Here is a 9,587-nt window from a genome sequence, read left to right as displayed (position 1 = left end):
AAGAAAACAAACTTTAGAATTATTCATCTGTAAAGCTCCGGTGTTTGGCATAGAAAAGCTCCCACCCGCTGCGAACTTTAATGATGGAACTTGTGTGTTTTGTGCTCTTTTTGTGGTCTACCCATTGACTATTATCTTCCAAACAAGAAGGAAAGGTGATGCTCAATTGGGAAATGATGTTACATATATACAGCGCACGTGAAGGAAAACTTTTTGGTGCAAAAGCTCAGTAAATATTTGAAAATAATTTCCGGATGTTGAAATGTGCAACAATTGGTACAGATGCAAGGGAATCAAGTGAAACAATCTTTTTAGCGTTACCTTAGTATTTTGGCGAAGAAGCCAAAGGCAACAGATTCTTAAGTCGAGATAAGGATTAAAAAGAATTCAAGTAAATTAACCTATTTCCATATTTACCAATCATAATTTTGAATATTAAGTATGTCGCACGTATCACGGTTATTAACCGAAACCAGAGAGGGGACGCAAAAACTATGTGCAATGAGCGAGCTACAAGCAGTAAATCTACCCCCTAATCGAAATTGAATATCATAAGACAGCATCGGAACTGGATCATTGAAAAAAGACTTGAAACACATTTAAAGAATCTATCATCTAAGGATAAAGTTTCTCAAAGTTTTTTCATAGGAAGCGTACTTTTAAGACTTTGTTAAAAAAACCTTAAAGAACTATCTCTGTCGAACTTTACAAAGACATAGGGAATTAGAATCTTAAAGAATTTATTTATGATCCTTTTTCAAAAGAAATATGATCCTTTCTTCATTATAATAAACACGAGTTATTCTTTATTTCGATTTTTCAATGTCAAACCGAATCTCTTCTAGCACACGGTAAATAATACTGAATATTTTCGAATAAGTTTATTCAAACATTTTTTAACTTCTTAATAATTTATAACTCACATAAGCTAGTATTATGGATCACTATTGTGCTGTGAGACTTGAAAATGTTTTCAGGAACATTCGTCGATCAGTTTCTCCGTATTAAAAATGCTTCTGATGCAGAACTACATACACAGAAAAAAATATTTTGTAAAATTGTTCGTAAATGTTTGTGAATTCCTAATTGGGGACTTGCGAAATGCGCGTAAATCGTATATTCCACAAACAAGTTTGTAAAAGTTTGTACGTTTTTCATAAACATTGTAAACATAAACATTGTTTTTTGTATTTTTACAAACATTTGTTCGTAAATGTTCGTAAAATATTCGTCAGGAAAAAAAATATACGAATGACAAAATGTTACGAACATTTTTTGTGTGTTTACGAACATTTACGAACAAATCTTTCTAACTAAGAGTACAAAAATGCATGTCAAGTGATCATGTTACGAGCAATGTTTGTGAAAAAAGTACAAAATTTTACGAACTTGTTTGTGGGTTATACGATTTAGGAGCATTTCGTAACTTCCCAATAGGAATTTACAAACATTTACGAACATTTTTACAAAATATTTTTTTCTGTGTAACTTAATCTACTTAGGGTCTCAAGTAGGGTCTTAATAAAAAGGGAAATATGGTTCAGCACATTCGTAATGATATTCTTCTTTACAGATGCTACACACCTGGACTTAGTGATGTGTAAGGTCCAAACTTATATCTGTTATTTATTTGTTTATTTATTTTTGCCAGATGATAGAAAAAATATATTGATTGATGATTTGGTATTTTTGAAAACATAGGTAATTTGACTTCGGATCTTCAAACATTGGATCTTGGTCAAAATAGGCCTCAAGGTCTAAGACCAGGGCAACGCGGGTAGGTAACCTGAAACTTTACTATTGAAACTCAAGAATTGAAACTCAAGAAGGAAACAAAATTCCAACTGGGTCAAAATTTCAAAAACCAAATTCCCGAATGGGTCCAAATCAAGGACGGGTCAAAATTCCGAAAGGCCAAAATCCAGAAAACTAAAATTCCGAGAGACAAAATCCCGAAGACCTAAAATCTCGAAAGCCAAAATATCGGAAAACCGAAATTCTAAAATTATACGGAAAATAATATAGATAAATTTAATTAAAAAAACATTTAAAATTTCTCTTTCCTTCCATTAAGCGCGGATGCAATCGTGGGAGCAGCTATGACAGCTATGACCCTTTTATTAATTAGGGGGTTTGGCTTTCGAAATTTTAACTTACGGGATTTTGGTGTTCAGGAATTTGTCTAATCGGGATTTTGGCTTTAGAGATTTTGTCCCATTTGGGATTTAGGCTTTTTGGAATTTTGGCTTTTCGGAATTTAGGCCTATTTGATAGTTTGGCTTCGGAATTTTAACCCACACGGGATTAAGGCTATTTTAGATTTTGACTTATATGAGATTTTGGCTTTCCAAATTTTGGTCTATTCGGGATTTTGGCTTTTTGAAGTTTAAGCTTTTCTAAATTCTGGACTGCTCTGGAGTTTCGCTTTGAAATTTTAAACCAATCGTGATTTTAACTTATTTCGGGATTTCGGCTTTCGGAATTTTGCGTTTAGGATTTTGGCTTTACAAGTTTTGGTCTATTCGAGATTTTGGCTTTTTGAAATTTTAGCTTTTCTAAATTTTGGACTGTTCTGGAGTTTGGCTTCGAAATTTTGATCCATTCGTGATTTTGACTTATTCGGGATTTCGGCTTTCGGAATTTTGGCGTTTAGGATTTTGGTTTTTTAAAATTTTGGCTTTCTGAAATTTTAGCTTTTCTAAATTTTGGACTGCTCTGGAGTTTCGCTTTCAAATTTTAAACCAATCGTGATTTTAACTTATTTCGGGATTTCGCCTTTCGGAATTTTGCGTTTAGGATTTTGGCTTTACAAATTTTGGTCTATTCGAGATTTTGGCTTTTTGAAATTTTAGCTTTTCTAAATTTTGGACTGTTCTGGAGTTTGGCTTCGAAATTTTGATCCATTCGTGATTTTGACTTATTCGGGATTTCGGCTTTCGGAATTTTAGCGTTTAGGATTTTGGTTTTTTAAAATTTTGGCTATTCGGGATTTTGATCTACTCAAGATTTCTGCGTTCGGAATTTTGACCTATTCGGGTTTTTGAAGTTCAGAATTTTAGTATTCGGGATTTCTGTTCATTCAGTATTATTGTTTTTTGCGAGAGAAAATTAGTGAGATTTTCAATTCTAATTTAATTTAAGAGCAAAGTTATTCAATAAACTCCATAATTTTAAGTTTTCAAACACTTTCAGATCATTAATTAAGAAATTTTCAATAGGAAGTCACGTAAAGGTTTCAAATCTTACAGCAGCATACCACAGCATATACACAGGCTGAATAGATAAGCTTCTATTTAATAAAACTCAAATTAAATTCATGTTAGTCTAATTGAATTAAACCAAGTGGATGCACATTCTAACCTTGTACATGTAGCTCTTTACCTAAATGCGAAGAATATTTGAGGCTAGTGCTTCGAGAGAATGCCTTTGAAAGATGAATCAATCCGCAGGTCAAAATCCTCCCCAAAACTATTTTCAGAGTATGTATATCCCGTATTTCGTAAACGATTCCAGAGGCTCTTCTTGATATCTAAACATAATGCTAATGCCCATGAAGGATATCCTGAAAAAAAAAATAGGACAGGATGGAAAATCGATGAATTGTTTCTAAAAAGGCTCAAGTTGCAAAAGAAAATATTTAAAACACCCGTTCAATCTACGGGAATTTTCCAGTGATATATTTCCATATTATAGTGGGATCTTGTGTTTTGTGATAAATAAATGTATTAAGACACAATATCCGAAAAAAGGGAGAATAGGAATAGAATGAAATAAGCAAGGATAACGAAAAAAGGAACCACACATAAAAAATTGCCTAAGAGAGCTCTGGCAGAACGTGAGTTGAATATGAAAATTGAGAGTAGGAAATGCTATTATTATTGGTTAAAATTTCCTTTCACGCATTTTCTAATCGTCAAGGAATCCCCCAACCCAAAGAGTCAAATTTGAATTATTTTTCCCTTCAAGTTTAAGAGGACTTTTTACCATGGCTTTTCATTTCTAGAGCTTTATTGTATCCAATTATCTCGTTATGTGGCTTTTGCAAATTTCTATCCCCTTTAGAAAATGAATGTTTTTCAGGAAATACCTCAGATATTCTACAAAATTTCTCTTTGTTTCTCAGCAATTCATTAATTTGTTGAAATATATATTTTTGGTGGTAAGGGATAAAAAGCTCTTTTCAACTCCCCACGAAAACCAATTCTCTTTCTTCAATTAGTCACGTGCCAGTTTACGATTAATACAAGATAATTGATGACAAACAGACAGCTGTCCAAAATAGGGTAAAGTTCCTGCAAAGAAATGCTGTCTATTATTGCTAAAATTTGTATGACTGAAAGCTCTTGATAATAGAAATGAGCCACAGAGGTGTTAAAGCCCCACAAAAACTTTTCCCACGATTTCCATGACCTTCAACTTTAATTGTTTGGTTTAGGAAAAGGAAACCCGACAAAAGCTCATTTGGGGGGCTTTTTCTCTCGCGACCATTAAGTGAAATTTATTGTTCCATTTTCCAGGAAAAGTCAAAGCTTCAGTAAATAATTCAATAGATGATATTAAGTGTTTAATGATGGGTCTGAGAATAAATGTTTCCATAGAAAACACTAAGCATTGTTTTACTATGGCATTGGACATAATGGAAATAATTAGAATTAGATATGAAATAGTTTCACGAAATGTGATTACATATTTGAAATATCGGTGATTCTAATAAAATTCGAATTCTGTTACGAATTTATTGTAGTCGCATCAGAAAAGCAATAAACCATTAATTTATTTCAAAACTTATAAGGTTAATGTTACACAGTAGTAGACAGTAATGGGCTTCGCATAGACCCTTTTACTGCTCGAACTCAAAGAGAGAGCAGTTATATAGGGGGAACTGGGGCACCACCAAACAGGGGGTACCACCAAACACTGCGATTTTTTAATCGGATAATGAATATCAGAGGATAAGACCGATAAGAATTTATAGGCACTCTAGGGATGCTTGTCCACTGAAGAAATGGTCGAGATAGTCCAAGTAGTTTAGAAATAAAAATTAGTGTTTGGTGGTACCCCGTGTTTGGTGGTGCCCCAGTTTCCCCTAATTGACATTTTTTCAACTTATCACCGTTCTAGAGCTTAAACGGTAAGCGGTATCAAATTCCGGTCATCGGTCACACCCTATAAAAAAACGATATCTCTAGAAGCGTTTTTACTACTTCCCCCCACTCCTCGCTATCCCCTTCAAAATGATGACCCCTTTATGACCTAAAAAAAATCGCTATCTTGAATTTTTGAAGGAAAAAGTTTTTACTTAGAGGGTCTATTATTCAATCGATTTGGATAAATTTAGATTTTTTGGAAAGGTCTTGAAATTTCCAACCCGACAGCGTCAGTCGCAATGGGTAATGAATCAGTTAAGTACCTGTAACTGACCGATCTTTTTTAAATATTCCGTTTTTATGGCCGGAAACTCCCCCCCCCCCCCCCTCCCATCATTAACTATGCAAGAGATCATTATTATGACCTTCATTTTTCCCTGCTTTTTCCATCCCCTCCAAAAACATGTTTTTGGTTTATTTCGAAAATGGCTCTTGCGAGTTTTTCTATTTTTGGATATGTTCTGGAAATGGTACAAGTGAACATTTCGTTCAAACATACCTATGACCTAAAAAATCGCCATCTTGAGTTTTTGATGATCAAAGTTTAACGAGACTAGAGGGCCAATTTTCCAATCGATTTGATTAGATTTAGATTTTTTGGAAAGTTATTGAAATGAGTAATTAAAGTAACGTTTAAATATCCGTAAATGACTTGTCTATCTCGTGTTAACATTTTTTGTTTGTCCTTTTTAGTCATGTCAGAATATTCTGAATGATTATTTCTTATTTCTTTTTTCTCACGTAGAGAAAATATTCAAACATAGAAAATTTTAAATAATAAATGATTAAAAAATTAATATTACTGCTAAGAGCTCAAAGAGAGAGCAATATGTAATGCGATTTTTTAAATTGTTACCGGGATAGAGAATAAACTGTAAGATGTATTAACTTACAGTCTTCACTGATCTCAAAAAAACAACATCATTTAAAGATGCATTAGGTGAGATTCTTAACAATCTCACCTACTATAATCCTAACAAAATTTCATGTCCTCCGATTTTCTCCTTTTTCCGCTATCTCATTCTTCCCCTCGAAGACCATTTTTTTTTAAAGTTTTCTCGAAAATGACACCAATGATGTCTTTCACTTTTGGATGTGTTTTGGAAGTAGTTCAGTAAGTGAATTCAAGACACAAGACGAATTTATAACTTTTAATGTCGTAAATTCGGAAAATTATTTGAAAATTGGATCCATAAACAATTACTTAGAGCTTCACAGAGCTTTTCGAAAATTTAACTTCTGAAGATTCAAGTTCAATCCTGCTGTAAATCCTATTTCTCAATGGATCAAGAGGTTGCCTAAACGCGAATAGATAGTTAATTCACGAAGAACACTATTCCGTAAAGCTGAGACACATTATTTTTTATATCATTTATTCCTTAGGGTCTTGACAGACTTGAGAATTATTCGAGAGACGATTTGGACGAATTATATTCGAAATAATGGCTAAGCCACATTTCTATCATTTTCCACTAAGCTGTCTCCCAGCTCAAGTTGTAAGTGTGTCTAGAGCATTCATCCCTTAATCATATGCTTTCCAATTTGGTTAATTTAAGAAAGTTCGATGATGGTCTTTTATGGTGAAAATTTGTAACATTGATGACTTTCGTCTTGGAAGATGTCGAATTATGAAATTTTCAGCTTGTCACATTTTGCCCCAGACCCATGCATTCTCATTTCACTCCATGGTGCTCCAAAACTAAATTAAAATTTGTGATATCAGAACTATTCCCAACTATTCTAAATTTTATAAAATTTGTTTAAATTGATGCACATAAGAACAATTTTGTCAGAAAATTCAATATGCTATGCTGTATGCTTGAAATGCGATTAATTAACTTGCAAGTAAAGGAAAATGGATGAAAAAATCATAAAACAATTCATAAAAGTATTTTGAAGGCCTAAAAGCAGAATGAGGCAGAAGCCTTAAACTATTTACCTGTTAACATAGGGGAAAATACTCTTCTAGAACGTTCATGCCTTCGAATAATGTGAATTTTCTTTAATTTGTCACAAGAGACTTACACATTTATATTAAATATTAGTTAGCTTATTATCAGTATTTGATAATTATGTGATAAATACATGTAAGCATCTTAGGAAAATAAAGGAAACTACATTATTCGAGGGCATGAACGTTCGAAGGAAGAGTAGGGGAGACTGGGGCAAAATTTGTCAAAACGAAAATTTCAATATTCACTATTTTCTAAAATAAAAGAGACTGAGGCTTGAAATTTTTATTAAAGATAGCTTTCATGAACCTTCCTAAACTTACAAAGTTTCAAGGGATTCGAGGAAGGATTATGTAAAATAAAAAATAATGCAATTTTGAGCCATATTTTTGGAATATTTGGCTTATAGAAAATATCAATACTGATTAGCTCAATTTAGGCAAATTTCTCGTTAAGATAGAGAAAAATTATCTTCGACAAAGTTGTAAAGGAATAAATTTCCTATAAAAATATGTCTATTTGATATTTTTAACGTTTGCGAGAGTAAAACGTCACAAATTATCCGAAGACTGCAAAATTTGCCCCAACAATTTTGAGAATCTCCACAAAATCGACTTTTAGAAAATGATTCGAAAATCAAATTTTTTTCGAGATAGAGGAAAAGGGACAGATAATCCTAACCGGCTTATGTAGGTGAGATTCTTAACGAGAGCTAGCTCGGAGTGCATGCAAATTCGATTTAGAGCTGAAGTTGGGAGACGCCATTCAGTTATCTTGAATCAAATTCGTGAAATTGTACAAATTTTGCATTTAAACCAAAATATCAAGGATTTGGATGAACTGGCACAAAAGTGATATATGGGTGAAATGTAGACCAGAATGTTCTCTATAATTTTCCCATAGAACATGATCTCATCGATTACTCAGAAGCCAAGATAATCGAGGTTTTTTGTTTCTTAACTCGTTTTTTCATCCAGAGTGCCCCAAAAGTAGTCATTTGTTGAACTTCAACTATTTCAAAGAATTGTTGTATTTTGTGGGACTTTCCATTTAAAACCCTATTTTAAGTGTCTTGGTGGAGTAGAGGCAGTCAAATTGGCATCTGAGTGATTTCAAAAGCGTTATTATGGGAAAAATCATTTTTTTCACACTTAAACGGCAAAATCGGAGTGATAGCGTAGTCTGAGCGGAAAATGATGTATGGACGAAATGTAGAAACAAATGTGTTCTACAATTGTGTCGAAGTAATCATCAAAATCGGTTTAGCGACAGGCGAGATAATTGAGGTTATGTGATATTGAAATTGGTTTTTCGACTGTGGCGCCCCTGGTGTTGGTTCCACGAAGTTCAAATATTCTACAAAGTTGTAGCATTTGGTGAGATCTTTCGTTTAAGCCCTCACTCATCAAAATCGGTCACATAGAACCGGAGATATGATTTTTTGAATTTTGTGAAATTTGACCCCTCATATCTACGGTTCTGTTTTAACCACAGCGCGCATACGCACCATTTTGGAAACGTCCTAGACTGGACTACAACATACTAAAATTTCATTAACTTGCACAATGCCGTTTTTGAGAAAAGTGACTTTGAATTTCGATGAATTTTGACACTATCACAGCGCCACCTGTGGTGACTTTTTGAACTTCCATCTGAAAGTGCTCATCGATACGAAACCAAAAAGGTAAAATTTAGGTCGCTATGTTAATTAGAACCGGAGATAGAGGCCGGTCAATGTTCGAACTTTGACCCCTTATAGCTCGGGTCAGGGGTTATGGATCGACTTAAGGTTTTTTTTGTTTGATAGGTATAATCAACGGCTACAACATACTAAAATTTCAGCCCGATTGCATAAGGAATTTTTGAGTTATTTAACTTTTAAGATTTAAAAATTTTCTTTTAAAAAAAAGCGCCCCTAGCGGTGGTTTTATGAACTTGCGATGTTAGAAGGGGAAGTGGCATTTCACGAGAGCTTTCCAAAAAGCCCTCACTTTTTAAATTCTGACAATTAGAACCGGAGTTATGGCCATTTTAAGAAATTTTTTTTGGACCTTTATAGCTCGGGTCAGGGGGGTCGGGGGACCTTAAGTTTGGTATTGATGGAAAGCTCTAAGGCCCAGCTATAACATAATAAAATTTGAGTCCGCTGAATGCCATAGGGGCGGAGCTATTGAGAAAACAAAAAAAGGGGGGTCTTCAAAATGGCGGAAGGAGGGGTGGGGGGTGGGGGGTCTATGCACCAAGTTGCAATTTTCACCCGATATATAACCTTTGCCGAAAACCGCAAGTCGATATCTTTTTTAGTTTAGGAGCTATTAAGCTCCAAAGAGCGGCCGGCCGGCCGGCCGGCCGGCCGGGAACGTAAAATAGCCACATATATATTCGTGATCAGGAAGTGCTGAAACACATTTTGGCCAAGTTTGAGGTCGATCGGACGACATGAAATTTTGTTAGGATTATAGTAGGTGAGATTGTTAAGAATCTCACC

This window comes from Phlebotomus papatasi, chromosome 1 (assembly GCF_024763615.1).
Source record: "Phlebotomus papatasi isolate M1 chromosome 1, Ppap_2.1, whole genome shotgun sequence".
Lineage (NCBI taxonomy): Eukaryota > Metazoa > Arthropoda > Insecta > Diptera > Psychodidae > Phlebotomus > Phlebotomus papatasi.
This window is presented reverse-complemented; position numbering follows the sequence as displayed.